This window comes from Felis catus, chromosome A3 (assembly GCF_018350175.1).
Source record: "Felis catus isolate Fca126 chromosome A3, F.catus_Fca126_mat1.0, whole genome shotgun sequence".
In the NCBI taxonomy this organism is placed as follows: domain Eukaryota; kingdom Metazoa; phylum Chordata; class Mammalia; order Carnivora; family Felidae; genus Felis; species Felis catus.
The window spans coordinates 35,175,836-35,197,063 of NC_058370.1; the positions used below are offsets into that span (position 1 = coordinate 35,175,836).

The 21,228-nt window shown below is 38.3% G+C and overlaps 1 protein-coding gene across 16 annotated transcripts in view; it reads left to right on the forward strand.

Moving 5' to 3' along the window:
• Window positions 1-21,228, forward strand: part of PLCB4 (phospholipase C beta 4) — a 419,557-nt gene that overhangs the window by 227,503 nt on the left and 170,826 nt on the right. For 2 of the 16 annotated variants that reach the window (XM_023251458.2, XM_023251459.2), the window contains one exon: window positions 12,905-12,966. The exons of the other annotated variants lie outside the window; for them this stretch is intronic. The gene's annotated coding sequence lies outside the window, so the exon portion shown is untranslated. The remainder of the gene's footprint in view (window positions 1-12,904; window positions 12,967-21,228) is intronic. 16 annotated transcript variants of the gene reach the window in all.

Consider the following 21,228-nt stretch of genomic DNA (forward strand, 5'->3'; position numbering starts at 1 on the left):
TTGAGAGAAAGCAGAATTCTCCACTCTGAGATGAGGTGGTCTTCATTCAGATATTGGCCTCATGATTTAATAGCTTTGTGACTTTGGAAAAATGATTTCATTGCCCCAGATCTTAGTTTCCCTATCTGTAAAATGAATGCAATCCTAACATCTGTCACACAAAGTATTGATACAGATTCGATGTGAGAAAACATTTTTGAACACAATGGGAAATAATGTTAAACCCTTGAAAATGTGACTATTAATAATCTTCAAATTAACCAAGTGATATTCAGCATGTAAAGTAAAATTTTGGAACCATATTTTTCTGTCTATGAGTCATATTTGTAGGCTATGCACATTATCACATTCAAAACAATTCGTGGTATATTAGGTTGAAATGATGGAATGAAAATACTCCAGCCTAGGAGAGTCAAAGTAAGTCAGCTGAACTGTGAAGTAACTACATATCTAAACTGAATTCTAAAATGTTTTACGATATTATGTTTATCACATAATAGTGTATTTCCTAATTTTGCTCAAAACATGTTGGTTCTTATATTTAAAATGATAGTCTTGTGTTTAGTTGGAAATATGGAACTGAATGATTTTGTAAAATTGAGAAGGAGTTAAATTTAGGGTCCCTGGGAAAACTCTATGGTTAGATGGTTAATATTACTTATTTAGTTTAAAGTATTGAAGCATTAAACACACTCAAAAATTTCAATAAATATTACATAACTATATTATTTGGGTGCCAATTTACAAATATATGCCATATGAGTTAAACAAAAGTAAAACATCCAGAAGTAAAAATACGGCTAAATATTGTAAATGGCTATTTTACAGGCCTTGCTATAAAATGCTATTATAACATCCAGGTGCCCTAACTCAGAACCTTCATGATTCTTACAGACTTATCGCACAACCATTGCCTTACTTATTCCTCTGAATGGAAGGGGAGCCATAAATAAGAACAATTTGGGAGAATGCAAAGGCTGACCTGGAAAGGGATGTGGAGTGAAGTGTAGACACACACTTTGTTATCACATAGCATAACTGAGTCTTTCCTTCCCTCATTCCGTATTCATTCCTTATTCAAGAGTCTCTAATCTCGCCTCTTAAAATACCAGTCACTCTGCTAGGTACGGGGTTTGAGAAGCAGGTGGGGAGATTCAAAGATAAGATACAAACTTCTTTTTTTTTTAATGTTTGTTTATTTTTGAGAGAGAGAGGGAGAGCTTGAGCAAGCGTGAGCAGGGGAGGGCCAGAAAGAGGGAGACACAGAATCCAAAGCAGGCTCCAGGCTGCTGTCAGCACAGAGCCTGATGCAGGGCTCAAACCCACGAACCTTGAGATCATGACCTGAGCTGAAGTAGGATGCCCAGTCAACTGAGCTACCCGGGTGCCCCAAATACAGACTTTACTGTGTCAAGTTGTTTGTGGTAAAATGGACAGATTTGTGCTCCTGATAATTACTGTCATCCAGAAAAATGATGTTGCTAAAGTCCTTTAAGTCCTTGCTAAAGTTTTAAGTCCTTGCTAAATATCATAGGTAACTGACTTTAAATTATTATTCTCCTCTACTCATATCCTGGATGGCTTTGCTAGCTTATTGCTCCCTTATGATTTTTTTCTGAATTCCTTTAACTCTTCCTCAGAACTTCTTAATCCTTTTAAATAGCTTTTTTACATAATATAACTAAAATGTGCACATACTACCAGAGCCATATAGAGTCAACTCTCACCCCACCCATCCTTGTCTAGCAGGTGTATCAGTTAGCATTTGCTATGTAACAGATCACCCCAGAATTTTGTGGATTTAAAAAACAATTGTGTTCTTTTCCACAATTTTGTGTATTCATTTGGAGGTGTTACTAGTCTTGGCTGGCTCAGCCAGGACTGGATGGTCTAGGATAGCACCAATCATGTATTTATTTGGAGTGTCAAACAGGATAACTGGTTTGACGGAGGCTTCTCTCCATATGGCCTCTCCTCTGCCAGCAGGCTTTCTTAGTCTTTTAACATAATAGTCTCTGAGTTTCAAAGAGAAACAAGAAAGAATACCCCAGTGTGGAAGAGCTGTACGTGCTTTTCATGTGTCTGATTTGCAGCAAAGCTGAGTCATATGCCAAACCCAGACCCAAGATCCGCTTGGAGAAATCTCCACATCTTGTTGGGAGAAGCTGCAGGGTCACCTTGCCAAGGGGCAGGATACAGAGAAGGGAAGACTTTGTGACTGTTTTTGCAAACAATCTATGGTGGCTCAGGAGGGAGCAATATATGTTTGAGCCAAGAAGGGTCACGCCTCCTCTTCGGTCAAAGCCCATTGGCTGGAACTAGACATGTGGCCCCTTGCATGGATGCAGAAAGAGATGTAGAGTAAAACCTTTTGTGCAATTAGGTGTTAGGTTGTCTCAAATGATAGTTAGACCTCACCCTTTAACTCCATAAAAATCCATTCAGGCCTTTGAGAGTTGGTCATATTCAGAGATACCATCAATTTCCATCTTCAGGCTTTCAGGGATCGGAGGTGGGTCTTCTAACGATATGGATTTGTGGGAGGTCAGAGTTGTATGAAGTGGTTTGTATTTTCAGAAGCAAAATGATGGTAGAGGTTATTTCTCCTGTCTCTAAATTCCTGCAAAATATTGTACAGTTTGCGTTGAATTATCTATCTGCCTCTTCTCTGCTGGATTGGGTTTCTAAGTGTGGAGGCTGTGCCTTACCACTGTCAAGTTCTGGTTAGTGTCTAGTCCAGCAGGGTTACACTGAAATAACTAGCACAGTCCCTTGGAGAAGAGGCAGAAGGCTGTAGTTAACCCTAGGACCCTCATTTATTCCCTTTACATTTTGTTAATGTCCCATTTAATTGTTTGCTCTCCCTCCCCAAGTCACCAACATAGAGTCAACCAACATATTGGACCACCAGATTCCTCTGTTAATTTCTTCATTGCAGCAAAGTCAGAAGAGGAATGCATTTATTTATTCTACACAAGTATATATTGAACACCAACTTCATGTCACACATGTTTTATATGACAGATGCAGCAGAAAATAAAATATATAAAGTTTCTGCTCTGTTGGAAGGATATAACAAAATATATTAAATAATAGATATCAGATGTTGATGTATTTTATGTAGAAGAATAGAACAGGTAGAGGGAAAGAAATCCTGGTGGTGGTAGTGGGTGGTATGCTATTTTGTAAATGAGAGGCATATACAAAAATATAGTGACATGTGAACAGTGATCTGCATGTAAAGAGCCAGGCAGATACTCAGAAGAGCAGTCCAAACTGAGGAACAGTATATGCAAAGGTCCTGAGACAGAATTATGAATGGCCTCTATGAAGAACAGGAAGAAAATCCGTGTGTTTGGAGTCAAGTGAGCATGGGAAAGGAATAGGAGAAGGGAGGAGAGTGGTATAGGGCTACATAATAGAGGGCCTTATAGCACAGCTCATATTCTGAGGAAGATGGGGAGTCATATAAGCAAAGGATAGAAAACCAAAGGCTTTGAGAAATCTATGGGTTTGGGAACAGAAATGGCAAAGGGGGAAAATGTGTATTTCTATTCTATGATCTTTTTTTCTCCCTCTCATCCATCACATACCTGTGTAAAAAAAATTTACTTTCAAGATTGTGTGCTAGCAAATCATTAATATCTATGAAAATACATATAATGATATTTGGGCGTATGTTGGAAATACTGCCTTACACCAGCAATAAATAGATTAAGGACAAATAGACTATGTAGCTTTTGCTATTAATTCTTGAGATACATTCTTTTGCTATTCTTGAGATAATTCTATGAGATACATTCCTTTTAAAACTGAGTCCTATGTTAATGTATTGCCTGTATTATAATTTAGGCTCTCAAAAGGATAGCTTTTAGACTAAGTCTAGACTACTTAAATGGTTTTAGTAAAACCCAACTAACTGTATGTTATAAATAAAAATAAGCAATTGTCTAACTTAAAATGGCCTTCTTGTCATATGGCTTCACATGGGATGATGCAGAGGGGTGTAAGCATTGACTTTCTTGGTGAAAAAACAACCCTCATGAAGATACTTTGTTTTTTGCAGACTTATTTTCTATAAAGAAAACCATCAAGCACAAAGAGTGCTTAAGTGTGGTAGAAATACTTAAAAAAATATTACAACAGTAACAATAAACATAAACAATGGACAACTTTTTAGAAGTATTTAGAAATACAGTTACAGTCAATCTCATGGAATTATTTTAACCAAGCCAAACCAGCCTTGTTATGAACATACTCGTTTCTTTCCAGGGTAATTTGGTTAGAACTGAGTTACTGGTTTCATGTGACTAGCTTTGGGCTGTTGTATGCATTTTTGGTCAAAGAAAAAATTGAATTATCATTTTTACTTGCAGTGGCCCTCAGTACATAAAGCCTGATCTTCGGTCCCTTTGCACAATGTAGTCCTCCTAGTCCTAGAATTCATAGAAAATTTAGGGGTTGGCAGAGGCTAGAATGCTCTGCTAGCAGCTAACGGCTGCTAATAGAATCCATGTCTATTATGAAATAATTCCTTCAATAATATATAAGGAGCTGCATTGTTCCCAGAGCCTTCTATGTATGTCATCTCGTCTACCTTTGGGAACCCCTTCAGAATGACATGCATGACCATCTTCAGACGGGGAAATTTCTTGAAGAGTGATTTGTGGAATTCTCCTTTGGTTTCACGGTAATTGGTTGAATCCGGTCTTAAAATTAGTCTTTTCCTCTCTGAGTGCACTGTTGCCCACTGGACTGAGTCCGTGTGTCTCATGTAATTGTGAGCTCCCTTGTGTAGGTGTGTGTATTGAGGCATATCTAAAAATAGGCTGGAGTTTAGGATTTCGAGCTTCTTGCCTCCTCCCACCCCATTTACTATGTATTTTTTGGACGCAGCTGCCTTCATTTGGATTTAATAATTAAGTAGGCTGAAAATATAAGTAACCTATAAACATATTTGGTATGTATCTCTGCCCATAAACGCTCACACTTCAAAAAACTTTTGCAGAAGTGAGTCCTTATTTGGCATATTGGGAGGATGTTACAGCTATGAGGGAAGAGGCTGATTTAAGTTTGGAAGGTAGCATTTAGGGGAGATTCTTTGGTGTCTGGTTCTGCATCCTTAGCATCCATTTCTGCAGGCTTAAAGCCTTTGTGCTCATTGCCTAAGAATAGCTGAGAACTATTCCATTCTTTTGACCATAAAGGGAAATGTCAGTTCTGTAGTCAATCATTTAAGCTTTGAAATATGATCTACTGCTTTGCAGAGAACTATGAAGGCACCTTGGAGTACTACATCTACTTTAAAACACAGCCACAAAATGCAGTGAGAGTCCCAAGTCTTTAAGACTACGGGAAGGAGGTCATCATGAGTCATGACTTTACAGAGAGAGGATTCAGATCGACTGTTCAAATCTATAGGAAACTAAATAGAAGGGAGAGCCTGAGGTCCAGTGAGAGGTTGTTTTCATGAGCCCTCAGCATCTGTGTATACACTTCCCATCACTAGAATCTGTATATTCATGTAACCAGGAATGCTTCCATAGCATCTTCCTGGGCACAGAGCTGTGGGCCAAGTGATGTCTTCAATCTTATGCCTGGAGTCAAAAAATGACTCTACTTATGGGGCATCTGGTGAAACTGTGGGTGCTCTGTAAATTTCAGGGAGTGCTTTTCACTTACCAGGGAGCATCATCATTCTCCAATGTGTTAGTTACCAATGAATATTTTATTAAAAAAAAAACAAAAAACAAAAAACTCTGACAGTAATTTCACACACTGCTGGAGAACAGGCTTCTGCTGTTTGATTATATGAGATAAACCTTACACCTTCCCTGAAATATAGGAGTTAAAGAACTTAAGGCAGCAGACTCACCTGACTCAGGTACAGACCTAAAAGACTTTCTCTGATTAATCATCAGGCATTCATAGATGAAAATATTAGGAGACAGAAGGGACTAGGAGGATAACTCGCATTATTATTGGCACTTGAATTAGAATTTGTCTTAAAAACACCAATTTACTTTGATAAATGCTACCCAGGCCTTAACTGTGTTTGTGGCTGATTCCTTTGTGAAATGAAAGCGTCAATGCACAATGAACTGTTCTGATAAGCTGCTTCACAGGTTTAGAATATATTTAAAGCTAATCTTCAAGAACTAATATGTAATGATGCTATTTTATTTTTATGAACCATGGTTTTATATCCCACTGTTTATCTGATTTGAAATGGTTGTAATGTTTGGAGAACGTTAATATTGAACCATGCCAAAACCTTAATAAACTTAGTCTTGAACTAATATTTCAGGCTCATGTGGGATTTCTGTATGCTAAAATAGTTTTTAATATTGCAGAAATGCAATAGTGACCTTTCCATAAAACCTTAATAAAATTACTTTGTGATATAAACTGCAGAAGAGAGGGGAACTTTCTTGAATGAGACTATGCACGATTTATCTGCATTTCGTGGTTTATCTTCTATTTCATTTCTTCAGATCCCTTGTGTTTTTCTTTCCCTTTAGCCAAACAGTGATTTGAATAATTTAAACTAGAGAACAGATACAGAATTTTCAAAGACATGTTTTCCCTTTGCACCAGTGTCATTTACCTGTTGCTGATGTACCAGTTGTCTTGATAATTCTAATAGTCTCCATGCTATTTAAAAGAAGTAAACAAGATAGAAAATTTCACCCATAAGTTTCAGGTATTTAATATTGAAAATACAATTGGGCGTCACACATAGCTGCTGCTTAGCAAAGCAGTGTGCAATGGTTTTATGACAAGTGTTGAGTAAGAATAGCGTACCAGTTTATAAAATTAAAGTGATGGATGTTTGGCAAACAAACTGCACCTTCTCAAAATTGAAATGTTGGCCAGTATCCTAAAATTGAAATTCTTTGTTTCCCAGAGACTGGCATACGAATGACCAAAAATGACCAAAATCAGAAGCCTGTAGCTTGGGCTTTATAATATATTTTGTTCTAGTTTAGGGTGGAAAAAGTCTTAATTAAGTGTAGTCACTGTGAATCATTGTTTTCTAAACTGCTTTCTGTGGTCTTTTTGATGGCTTGGCTCTTGCAGGAGTCTTTCAAATTCACAAATCAAAGACAAGATGATGGCTGTTGAAGTAGAAAGTTGTGTTTTTTATTAGTTCCAAGACTATTTGCAAATACAAAATTGTACAAGCATTTCCCAATCATTCTGTATCTGTTTATCACTTGAATTTTAACCAATATTCGTATACAGAATAAACATCAGAAAGCATTTCACTGCATACTTGCAGTTGAGAGAATGCTCAGACTACTTTGGGTCGGAAGAATCTGGAAAAGGGCTGATAAGATCTAGAGATGGACTAACCCTACTTTATTTTCTGAAAAGTCACTAGAGGGCATTTATTCCCATCTCACTCAGTGCAACAATCCTTTTACAACTTCTAAGAACAGAGGGACATCTCAGTCCTTAGATGATGAGAAGTGTCTACTCTGAAACCTGAAAATTCACACTTTTCATTGTTAAATAATTTTCCTGATACTGATTTAAAGTTACGTTCCTTTTTTTCAAAATATAAGTTATTGTCAAGTTGACTAACATACAGTGTATATAGTGTGCTCTTGGTTTTGGGGGTAGATTCCTGCAATTCATCGCTTACATACAACGCCCAGTGCTCACCCCAACAAGGGCTCTCCTCAATGCCCATCGCCCATTTTCCCTTCTCCCCTACCACCCCCCATCAACCCTCAGTTTGTTCTCTGTATTCAAGAGTCTCTTAGGGTTTGCCTCTCTCTCTGTAACTATTTTTTCCCCTTCCCTTCCCGCATGGTCTTCTGTTAAATTTCTCAAGTTCCACATATGAATGAAAACATATGATACCTGTCTTCCTCTGACTGACTTATTTCACTCAGCATAACACTGTCAGTTCCATCCATGTTGCTGAAAATGGCAGAATTTCATTCTTTCTCATTGCCAAGTAGTATTCCATTTTATATATAAACCACATCTTCTTTTTTTTATTTTATTTTATTTTTTATATGAAATTTATTGACAAATTGGTTTCCATACAACACCCAGTGCTCATCCCAAAAGGTGCCCTCCTCAATACCCATCTTCTTTATCCATTAATCAGTTGATGGACATTTAGGCTCTTTCCATAATTTGGCTATTGTTGAAAGCACTGCTATAAACATTGGCCCTATGAGTCAGCACTCCTGTATCCTTTGGATAAATTCCTAGTAGTGCAGTTGCTGGGTCGTAGGCTAGTTCTATTTTTAATGTTTTGAGGAACCTCCACACTGTTTTTCAGAATGGCTGCACCAGTTTGCATTCCCACCAACAGTGCAGGAGGGTTCCCGTTTCCTAAGACCACTAATCTTTGGTACATAGTTTTTCCTCTGGATGAACACAGAATATCTCTATTACTCCGTCTTCCATATGAGTGAGTTTCAATACATGCCATCTGTCAGAATGGGGATCACATTGGTATTGGACCAGCAGTTCATGGTCATTGTTCTTTCCCAGCTCCATCAGTAGGGCTGTGGGACTCAGCCCAGTTCACTGGTTCTTGCCTTCTGTTCCCACCCAGTTATAGGAAGAGCTTAGATTGACTCTGAAATCTCTGGAAACTTCTTTTATTAATTGTTGCTTAAATGGCATGACTTCCTTCACCAACTCCTCTGTTTTGTTGATATGCTTCTTAAAATTGTGACATTGAATTTACAAAATAGTGCAAAGCAGTGGCAGGATCTGAGAGAGTTTGCTGAGATTGTTCTAGCCATTCATCGATTTCTTGTCTTTCCCAGATCCCATTAGGGTACAAACAATGACCTCTTTACTATTAGCTCATGAAGACTGTCGTTCACTGAAAGTTCAGATGGTTTTCATATAAAAAAGCCAGTTTTTAGAAGTTTTTAATACATTATTTAATAAAGAGTGTTATGTTAATTTCAGGTGTACAATAAAGTGATTCAACAACTCCCTACATTACCTAAGTCCTCATCATGACAAGTGCACTCCTTAATCCCCATCACCTATTTAACCCATTCCTCTACCCAACCCCCCTCTGGTGACCATCAGTTCTCTATAGTTAAGAGTCTGTTTCTTGGTATGTCTCTCTTTTTCCCTTTGCTCATTTGTTTTGTCTTTTAAATTCCACATATGAGTGAAATCATATGGTATTTGTCTTTCTTTGACTGACTTATTTTGCTTAATATTTTACTCTGTAGCTCTATCTATGTCACTGCAAAAGGCAAGATTTCATTATTTTTTATGGCTGAATAATATTCCATCTGACACACACACACACACACACACACACACACCCCACACATACACATATCCCACACATCTTCTTTATCCACTCATCAATAGATGGACACTTGAGCTGCATTTGGCTATTATAAATAATACTGCTATAAACATAGAGGTGCATGTATCTTTTTGAATTACTGTTTCTGTATTCTTTGAATAAATACCTATAGTGCAGTTACTGGATTGAAGGGTAGTTCTCTTTTTACCCATTTTCCACAATGGCTGCACTGGTTTGCATTTCCACCAACAGTGCTTGAGGGTTCTTTTTTCTCTGTATCCTTGCCAAAACCTGTTGTTTCTTATGTCGGCTTTTTTTTTTTTTAATTTGGTCCTGTAGGTTTGTTGTTCTTGTTGTTGTTGTTGTTTAACCAACATGAAGATCTTTGTGTTGATTACTCTTACATGGATCTTGATAGTTTGACTCATTCTTCCAAGCAATCGTTTTGTAGTAGTGAGCTCAGCTGGGACATATCAGGACATCTAAAGTGCTAGGAGTGCTGGTGGAGATGTCGTAGGAGGCAAGTGAAAATGAGGAGTGGAATTCTGGAGAGGACCAAAGAACAGTGATATTGCAGGATCACCACAGGAGGGAGAATGAGAACAAACAAGGATGGAGGACAAAAGTGGAAAACCAGGATGAGTTGACTATAGGGTAATGGTAGAGGTTAAATTCTACAGAGATTGAGAAATCTCAGGAACGAGATAAGGATACTGCATGTAAAGCCTTAAAAGTCCAGCTTCCCAAACGTCATTTTGGACAGAATATTTAACATAGATTTCATATTTTAAAATACTTACGGAGAATTGATAGTTAGGAAATGGTCATATGGAGCACAGCTTATTTTTACTATTTAAAGAAAATTGGCCATGGGAGTGTGTGACATAGATGGCCAACATATGCCTTAATGATAAGTGTTCCTGTCTTTTAAACTTGAGATGTTTTGTCCACAAAACCTGATTTAACTCATTCATGTAATGGCCATAATTGAATCCTATTTCCTTTCCCGTTTTACCTCGAGGGTTGGTTTCAATTAGGGCAGAAGAAAAATAAAAATATTTATCATGGCTTAGTCACACTTGTGATTTTATTTGAGTAAAGCATAGGCAACCACATAAATTTTATTAAAATGCCCACCACAAATATTCCAAAATAGCGCTGTAGGCCAACTAATGTCATGGACTAAGTGGTTAGATCTTGATGTTTTGATAATACTAAGTTTTCTCTATCACATTTAAAAGACTCTAAAAACAGAGCTAAGCATTAAAGATAACAGTGATCTTTTTAAAGTGAAATTATGAAAACATTTAAAAATAAATGCAAGAAACTTGAATTCCATTTTCTTTTAGATGACCAAAAATATCTCCTGATTTGGAAGCTGGAGTAACAAGGATCTGTGTGGGGTGAATTTGAAATGAGAAGTTGGATATTGACAGTAATATAGGCATCTCCTTTATGGAGGTAGTCCTTAGTTTTGGTTGAAGTACTTCTTATTAAAATATCTTATTAAATACAATCCCAAGAAGAGATGACTTTCCCTCATTTGGGTTGGAGGCCATATATATGCAAAATGTTTTACTGAATTTAAGGAACTTTCATCATGAGGATCAAGGTCAGACAGTGAGAGTTTAAAATCAAAAGGCTTAAGTGCTAGTTCTTAACCATAATTTGAGACAATCTAAGCTTTCTGAGCTCCACTTTGCACACTCTGCATTTGAGTTATGATTTCCAACTTAGAGAGTTTGTGAACGTACTTGGTAAAATGTAACTATCACATGGATGTCCAGCGCCCTTATTTTGAGAGCTTTGTGAAGCTTGGCGGGTCAGCACATTAGCCCCAGCACCTGCATTCAGAGCTGAGTTGTGACAGGAGCCGCGTTCATATCTCATTACTTAAGGACCTCCTCTTCTCTTGCCTAATGAGAATGTCATTTTCCTCCTCCACGGGTCAGGCTGTTGACTTCTTCCTGGTGTCTTTGAAACTTGCCTGAAATCTTGCAGCATTTTAAAATATGCTGGGTCAAACTTTACCCCTTAAGAAACAAAATAATTGATTGCAGACACATGGGCCCAAATGATTTTCAGCAATTTTGCTTATTAGTGTGGACACGGGGTGGCGGGTGGGGGAGGGGGTGGAATCCGAGGGTTTGTCTAACAAAGGGGCAGGGAATTTCATTCAAGGAGCTCCGTTTTTGCTCTTTTTCCCAGCCTGCTGATATGGCTTGAATTAGAAGTTGGAGACATTTGCTAAAATAAAATACAACATGAACCCTTGGGAATTGCTTCACATCCTACTTCTCTGACCTCTGATCTCCTTCCCATTGCCTCTGGGCTTTGTGAGAGTGAGGGATGTTTTTCAGTTTCTATATAAGCAATGGAAGCAAACACATTTTAAAATAATCCAGTAAAAGCACACATCGTATGAAAGGAACAATTATTTGAAGGCCGTTGACCTTACCAGAATTGGCAAGCATTTGGCATCTTTAAAGTCTGCTTTGCTACTGAAGAGCTGTTCTAGAAATGTCACCGTGTCATTACCTTGTCAGTTGCTCTTCAATACACAATAGTAATACATTGTTTTTAATCTTATTGGGAGCCATTTGAATGTGGCTTTAATTTTGGGAAATAAAATCTATTTCAGGAGGACATACAGGGCTTTTAAATAACATCTACATTTATTTGAAGCCCAAGTAATGTTTAATCAAACCAACTGGAGCTAGAAGGGTTCAGAAAAATGACTGCTTCAGCCCCTGAGACTGTTTGAGTCTCCTTACAGGCAAGGAAATGAAGGTTCTGAGAGCTTAGGGGCTTCCTCAAGGACACGCAGCTAGTTGGGGCAGAGATGGGACCGGAATTCAGGTCATCCATTTCTGACCACCCTGCTCTTTCTAGACCCACAGGCTATACAGGTGCTATTAATTTAATATTGATTGTGGAAGTAATGAAATCTATAATTCAAGTCAGACCCAGTTTTTCGGGTGTGGCCAAATTACTTAACCATAAAATTTGGATCATACTAATTAGAAGACCTATTAGAAGACCTGTTTCAAGTGGTGTGAATATTGGTGCTGGTGAATGGCAGTGAAACATGAAGCGTTCAATCCCTGCTGACCTATCAGACAAAGCCAAAGACAGTGTATGTTCTAATACGTACACGTAGTTTGGTTTTTTGTATTTTTTTGTTTTTCTAAGTAAACTTGACATCCAATGTGGGGCTCGAACTCACAATCCTGAGATCAAGAGTGGCATGATCTACCGACTGAGCCACCCGAGTGCCCCTGAGGAATAGTAGTTTCTATGTGCCCTCTCACTTACAGAAACCAACACACGGTAAGTTTTCTGCCTCGTTGGAGATCATGGCTAATTATGACACCACATCTGGAAAAAAGGAAACCAAAATCCTGAAAATATGACCGTTCTCTTACAAATGAACTGAGATTAGAGATTTTTGCTTCCTTTTCCTTTCAGACTTCTTATATAAAAATTGCATAAAAAACAAAGAAGAAAGGTTTGTGGGTCTTTGAAAGAATTTTCACAAATAGAAAAAAAATCAACCTTCTAAAACCTTAAATTCCAAGTAACTGTTTTTCTCACTATCTCTAGGAGTTTCATCTCTGTCCTTAGTTTAAGCATTTGAAGAGTGGAGATGGAACAGTTTTGAACATGTAAGTAAGGAGGTCATTGAATTTGTGTGAGATTTGAGTTTATTTGGATTAAATCTCTTTGACCACAGGTTATTTTCAAGTCGGGTAGTACCTCTGTGTGTGTGAATATTATAAAAGCTGTTAAATTTGGATAGCTTTTAGCTCAAAACCTAAGGAAACATATTTTCTCCTTTTATGGTCTGGACTCCGCTCTAATATACGCAGTCCTAGGCTTTATCCTCTTCTTCTGACTCCTGTGTAATAATAGCAAAGGCCTATTTATAAATTTGCTTGGAGAACACTTAAATATCAGGAATCTTGATTAAATTTAAGAGCTCGTTGTCTCTGTGTGTTTATTTTAATAGGAAAATAGTTTTTAAAATAAAGGATTTCTCAAGCCCTTGAATTGGCACCTGCTCCTAGTCCAAAGCAGTTGCCCTGTTTTTGTGAAGTCCTGTCTTGCAGTCCTCAGACTTATCCCATACACCTGCCTGAGGCAACATTCAGATAGATTATTCAAGCAAGGATAAAATAAAAATCTTTCCTTTGAAACACTCAGATAATCAAGGCAAGGTGAAACCTCTAAAGAGAGCTTTTTTTTTTTCTCTTGACATGTATGATTCATATCGGTGATGCTTTGCCTAGTAATTATGGCAGAGCCAGTCCAAGGGCAAATGAAGGGCAAAGTATGGAGGACTGGGCATAAGAGAGAGAAGGACCTTATGAGCAATAGGGTAGGGTTTCCTCTAAAGAGGCAAGCTCTGTGGAAAAGAAAACCACATACCCCCTGAGAACATGTCTAGGGTGCATCCCCACCTTTGAGGACCCAGGTGCCAATCTGAGCCATCCTCAAGCTGACCTCAGAGGTCAGAGCTTAAGGATGGGGCCCAGCAGAGGTGAGGTTAGGATGTGCAGTCAGCCAAGAAGTGATTCATAGGCTCAACCAGCTGCAGAACCAGGTGAAGAACGGAAACTCATTCTACAGACTGAGTTCCAATTGGGCACCAATGGGGGGTCAGGGGGAGAGCGGGTATGAGTTGGGAACAGGAGCCTGGGAACAGAATTTCAGGATCCTGGAGAAAAGGGCAGGTGCACGCAAAAATGGTACTGACATGTGCATTTGGGTAACAGGAAAAGACTTTATCGGCCTTGGCCTTGGTTGTTTTTAGGTTTGTTTGGGAGCTCTCTCCTCTACGCACCTCCTCTTGCTCACCCATTCTCTCTCAAAATAAACAAATAAACATAAAAAATGAGGTTCAGGCATGGAAAGGGAAGAGAAAGATGCAAAGGGCTCAGTATATTTGGGGCAATGAGTTAAGTCTCATAAATCCAGTGAAGAATGTAAGTGGCAAACTGATACTTTTTGAGTTTTTTGAAATGACCCTGCTTTTCAGTGCAGCTACAGGCGTGTTTATTCTAGAATCCTCAAGTTGTGTTGTTTTGTTGTTGTTGTTCTTGGTTGTTTTCTGTTTTGTTTTTTGTTTTTTTAAGTAGGCTTCACACCCGGCGTGGAGCCTAACATGGGGTTCGAACTCATGACCCTGAGATTGAGACGAGCTGAGATCCAGAGTCGGACACTTAACTGACTAAGCCACCCAGGCTTCCCTAGAACCCTCACGTTTTAATGTGATCTTTCTCCTCAGCAGTTTTGTTCATTGCAGCTTCTTAAAGATTGAGTTTTCTGGGTGAATCTTTATTTCCCCAATATTTTTTCTGAGTTTTTAAGAGAAATGCTAGCACTTATAGTTTGTAGTTATCAGGGACCATAAAGGTTTGGGCCAGAAGAAGGAAATATTTAAAGTTATTTGGTAGGTGGCTTCACTGTCTATGTTGTATATTAAATATATAGCTGTAGATTAAATAAATCTACATTGTAAATTAAATAAATAGTTGAGTTTTGGGTTATGTCACCCTTTGTTTGCTTTCTTCACGTCACCTGTCACCCTGAACTGGTTTCTTGAGACTTAACCCTTAAGGATGAAGCTTGAAAGAAATGGTTGTAGAAATTACCCATTTACTTAAGGCCAGCTTGGTATCTACTCTTGATCTTGGTGGGAATGTGAGTACCGGGACCCAGAATTTCCATATCCTTGATTTGCAAGGCCTTCTGAAGAGAAGTGTGCATTCTAGGAAAATGGACTGTCTTTATTTCTTACCTGAGCTTCATTCCCAAATGCCTAGCAGGTCTCTTTCTCAGTGAGCTAGTCTGGGCCATAGATTAAGATCAAAAGATACTGTTCTCTCCTCTTGTCTTGTCTTCTCTTTCTTTCTTCACCTTTTTCCTTTTGGTGAAGACTTGATATAAGGCAGTTGTTCTCAAACTTTACCTGACCTCAGAATCACCTGGCCTGCTGGACACAGCATGGATTTTTGGGCCCCACCCCAGATTTTCCAATTCAGAAGGTCTGGGTGGGGCCTGAGATTTTGCATTCTAATAAATTCCCAGACGATGTTTACTGACTGGGTACCACACTTTGAGAACCACTGATCTAAGGCAAGTCCATGTGACCTAAGCCTTCTCTGGTCTTTTCACTATGCTCCTGCCTTAGTCCCCAAGAGACTTGAGTCCCCACCTTGGCTATCCAGATATTATCATCTGTAGTTTAAAGAGTGTTCTAGTTAAGAAGAAACTAAGCCTGAGGGAAAGGTCAATCCAAACCCCCATTCTCCTAGTTCCCTCCCTGGAGCCCCTGGACTGGAAGCACAAAACTATAGACTACTACCTTAGCTGCACAATCAAGAACACCATGAATAAAATCCAAGAGAGACTGCTGTTTGTAGAATTTATGTTTGAGCTCCAACTAAACGTACCTAAAGTACTTATTCTATCATATTGCCATTTTTTTTTTTGTTTTCTATTCCTCAGACCTTATCAGGGCCCTTATTGTAGGAGTGAGGAGGGCTGAACTCTTTTGAAACATTGTTGCATGTGACTAATACCTGCTACTAAGGGAGAGGCAGTAAGGGTAAACTCTATACACCACCATATATTCTGTTAGTTCTAGTCTTGAAAAGAGAGACGCATTCTTTCACTTGTGAGAAAGCAAGGGGGATAAAAGCCCAGTCCTTGTTTATAAGTATTTCACATTTGCCTAATTATTTTATTTCTCGGGACTGCTATAATTCTCGGGGCTGATTAGGTTAATTCTGTTTATCTTACATACTCAGTAGTAATAAAAAAAAAAAAAAAACTTTTGCTGTTTGCTATAACCCCTTAGTCATTAAAAACAGGTACTCTATTTCAGAGGCACAAAAGAAATAAAATGCCTTTACTTCGCAGAATTTTTACAGCATGTATAAAAGATAAGTCTTGCTAAAACAGATTTGAAGTTAATTTATATATTCCTTATCCCAGGTTCCTACCACACACTACATATTTTCATATTATAGAAGGTGATTTATTTTTCTTATCAAACAAAAATTTCTTTTTTAGAAGCCATGTCTATGATTCAACTGTAAATAAATATCATTAATCTGCAAATTATATCTTTTCTTCTGAAAGATCAAAATACTAGTAAGTCAGGGACTCCCTAAACATTTAGAAATAGGACACCACAGTCCCTAGAGCTCTTAGCTTCTGCCACTGAGTCCTTTTCCCCACAAGGTTGCTCCCTAAAGATGGGTGTCTGGTTGAGCCCTTCAGTGGGAATTAACTGTGTGGAAAGAGGTGAGTAGCAAGGCATCAACAGGTCAGAGAACCCCAGTCATAGACAACTACTTTTAATACAGTTTGAACACTCACCCTATTCAAGGGCTCTTGGGAGGCTGGCACATGAACTCAGATGTCATTTTCAAGGAAGTTGTTGTAGGCAAGCAACCAATATCCAAACAGTCTTTTGAAACCAGTTCTTTTCTTGGAAAACTATATACTTCATCATATTCTGATTTATTTGAAAATTGGTCATTACAGACTGAATTATATGTTAGCAATTATTCATTATATTCAAATTAAGCCACTCTTAAATACCCCAGATAAACAAGCATCTTCTAGATTTTTTATAAAATTCTTAAAAATAATGATGCATATAATATTATAAATATCACCTAATACATTTATAAAGGCAGTTCATTTTTGGGGTGCCTGGGTGGCTCAGTCAGTTGAACGTCTGACTCTTGATATTGGCTCAGATCAAGATCTTACAGTTCAGGGGATTGAGCCCCCTGTTAGGCTCTGTGCTGACTGAGTGTGGAGCCTGCTTAAGATTTTCTCTCTCTGTCTCTACCACCTCTGCCCCTCTGCTCAACTTGTACTGTCTCTCTCTAAAATAAAAAACATAAAGGAAATTCATCTTAATATTTTTATTAATCTATTTTATAATTATTAATTTTAAGAAAGTTATGTTTGCCTTTTATGATTAATGTTGAGCAGGGGGAACTAGAGACAAAGACCAGATGCTTGCTGTTCTCATTTTATTTCTATTCAGTTTGTGTGTTTTATAAACTCCAGGAATTATTTTGAATCAGGTGGCACTTTATCGATAAACCAATTTATTATATATTTATGATAAATTTTGTAGATTTATGGCAATGGCCTTATGTTTTTATTTTTATAGTTCAGAGTTCATTAAAGACTAAATCTAGCATAACCATAATCTGTTTCACTTCCAAATATAAGTAGAGTAGAAATTTTAGACATAATACCCAAGTTTTAATCAGTATTACTTAACGTAACTCCTTCCTAAGAACCGGTCATAATTGGTGTGTGTGAAAGCTCCCAATGTACAGTCAAGGTTTTAAATGTCGAGAAGAACACTTCACAGTTTTATTTATTAGTTTCTTCCTGCTCTTGGTTCTTACCAGGAATTCTGGTGGAAAACATGGATCTATACGAAGAAAAGACATTTAATGTCTTTTTTTTCTTTAGCAAACATTTTTTTCCTGAATACAAAAATTTATTATCACTATAAGTATTTTAAAACACAGGAAGTATTAAAATATCACCTAAACTTCTATCACCGAGACATAACTACTATTTGTGTTTTGTATATATTTTGCTAATCTTTTTCTCTTGTTAAAAAATGTGTGTGTGTGTAAGCTGTATATAACACATAAAAATTGGGATCATTCTTGGATACAATTTTGTAACCAGCTTTTTTACCTCCTTAATAATATGTTGAGAGCATTTATATTTGTTTGAGTTGTGACTGTTTTTAGAAACTCTTCTAAACTTGCTGTTATTCAGCAAACAACTATTCATTCGAAGCATTATTTTTAATGAGTACAGAATATTGAAATACTGTAGTGTATTTAACCAGTTGCTTAGTGATACTTATATAAAGAAACTATTTTTCTGCCACTAGCAGCATCACAGTATCTTTGTGCATGGATTTTGTATGCATACTGGTAGGATTACTAGATCAAAGAGTATGGACAATTCAAGCCTATAGAAATGGATTGCAAAATAGTTTTTCACCAAACTATCAAGAATGCCTTTACCCCCAACCCTCAACAGCATTGCCTATTATCATTTTCTTAATCCTGCAGCCTTTACATGCTTTTTGAAAATGCTACTTAATGGCTTGATGAAAACGGAGGTATTTTTAGCAAAAGGGGAAAATTGTCATTAATGATGCAATATATCAGTGTCAGATTCTCATTTTGAGGAAAGCCATTTATTCAAAAACTCTGGGTGATTAGGTCAGTCAGTCAGTTAAGTGTCTGACTTTGGCTCAGGTCATGATCTCACAGTTCGTGTGTTCCAGCCCCGTATTGGGCTCTGTGCTGACAGCTCAGAGCCTGTAGCCTGCTTCATGTTCTGTGCCTCCCTCTCTCTCTTCCCCTCCTCCACTCACACTCTGTCTCTCTTTCTCTCAAGAAATAAACATTGAAAAATTTTAATAAAAAAATAAAGAACAAAAGCTTTGGGTGATCTGATATAGCTGTCCATCTGTTTTTAGAAATATAAGGATATCTTATTTAAAGATTGAAGAGCAAGACATTGACATGTGCTTGATAGTCACTAATTGACTTTACGTCAGTGGAAATTTTATCCTAACCCTCCGTGTTCTGGAAAGCAGCTTTAGTTGTTCTGATCATGGGGTCACTTAAGGTCATGGGTTATTTGGTTTAGTGAGATTTGTATGGTTGGATAGGGAAGCAACCAATTCTTAATAGAATATTTTTGTCATAAGGTTAAAGGTAAAAGTTATACTTCAGGAAGTTCATATCTGAGCCATGGTGCATTTTTGTTTGAGAGCTGTATGTTATGTGAAAGCAAGTGATTCATTGTTGAAGCAATGAATCCATTTGTTCACAAATAGAAACAAAAAAATGGAGACTGACTTGATTGCTTTGGGGGAAGCTGCAAGGTTTATTTCAAGTTTGTATTTATTGCGGAGGTGCAAATTTGTTAAAAGACCATTGGATCCTGGGAAAGATGTCTGTAGAAATATCTTTATTCCTTTCCTTGGATTGCTGCAAAAAATTACCACAGACTTGTGATTGAAAACAACAGAAATTTATTCTCTCACAGTTGTGGAGGCCAGAAATCTGAAATGAAGGTGTTTACAGGACCATCTTTCTCCAGGCAAAAGGGGGAATCCATCCCCTGACCCTTTCAACTTCCTGTTAAGACTTCTTCCTTCAACACTCCTTGGCTTGTGGTGGCATCTCTCCAGTCTTTGCCTTTGTGGTCACATTGCTTCATCTTCTGTGTGTTAAATCTCCCTCTTCCTCCCTTTTATGAGGACACTTAAGATTGCATTTAGGGCCCACTTGGGTGATCCAAGATAATTTCCCCATCTCAGGATCCTTAACTTAATCACATCTACAAAGTCCTTTTTTGCCATGTAAGGAAACACTCAAATTTCAGAGGTTAGGATATTGGGTATCTTTGGGGGGCCATTATTCAGCCTGCCATACCCAGGACCTTAAATAAACCTGATTTCATGTACTTCCCTCTGTTGGCATATGTCCAGAAACAAAAAACTCTTTACCAAAATTTTGACCCAACTGTCTGGGGAGGGGGTGGGGGATGGGCAGAGTTGACTTCATAATCGATCCAGCATATCTGGGGTAGGTGAGGTCTCATAAGGCTTGAAGACTACCCTGTAGGTCCGGCCAGGGAGACAAGAGAACAGATTTAAAGATTCAGGGCGGAGTAGGCCAACAAATAGAGCTGTTCTTCCTTAGTTCTTGTCACCTGAATAGATGGAGGGTCATCTCCATGTGAAATGCACATGTCTAACTTGAATATTTTGGTCCCCAATAGCCTGCCTGAGCTCCCTTGTTGGCCTCATACTGACGCTTTCAGTTTCTCATCATCTTCTTTAGAAGGAGCTTTTTACCACTTGCTATGAAGCAAGGCCTTCGAGGACTCCCATCCTTTCTTGTCCCCTCCACGGTCCAGGGAGCTTTTCCTCTGCAGCCAGTGCAATAGCTAATCTTTTCCAGTTGCATAAGAATTGAGAAACAATGAGACTATTTAAAAGCCCACTGGCCTCCTTCCAGTAGCTGCTCACTCCAGTGTTTACTCTGGAAAAGGTGCCCAGTTATATATCCATTCTTTGTGTAAATTCTCCTTTACTTCCTGTGTCCCTCAAGGAGAAGGAGGACCTTTCCTGGGAGCAGTGTATGGAGACGTGGTGCTCTAGGGGGGTGGAGGAGGCAACTGAACCTTGAAGTATCTTGTGAGGCCTTAGATGGCAAGCCAGAGAATGGGAGAAGAGGAGGCTTTGGCATGGCAAAGGGAAAGCATTTCTGTTTTATCAGTTAGCTGGTAGGTGGAGCTTTGAGATGGTTTCAAAAAGGACATCATTATAGAGTGGCCATTACCTCCCCTTGCCTTTTAAAACAAGTAACTGTCCTTTTAACTTTCTCTGGAGTTGGCTGGACTGCGACATGCACCTTCATTTGTTCCCATTTTAAAATCAATTACCTGTATCAAACTGCTGTTAAAGGCTTGGCCCACTTTTTGAATCTGTAGGTCAGAGTTGTACCATCTACATAAAATAAGCCAGCCGCTCACTGCCCCTAATGCCGAGCCCAATGAAGTATTTCAGAGGCAGTGTAAAGTACAGCCCCTGCCTGCCAGTTTGAGGTTGGGAAGATTCAGGGTACTTCAGTGTCATTTTTTGAGAATGCCTCTTACCTTGTTCAGAACCCCAGAGCTCTGAAAAAGTAAGCGATGAAATGAGCTACCAACACCACTGCAGATCTCTTGAGAGATAAAGGTCTAAAGTGCCCTCTTTCCATCAGCCCCCGCTCAAGTCCTTCACATAATGAGACCATTCTGATGAAGCTGGTAACCAAGGTAGAGATTAATATTTTAGTGGTAAAGACAGT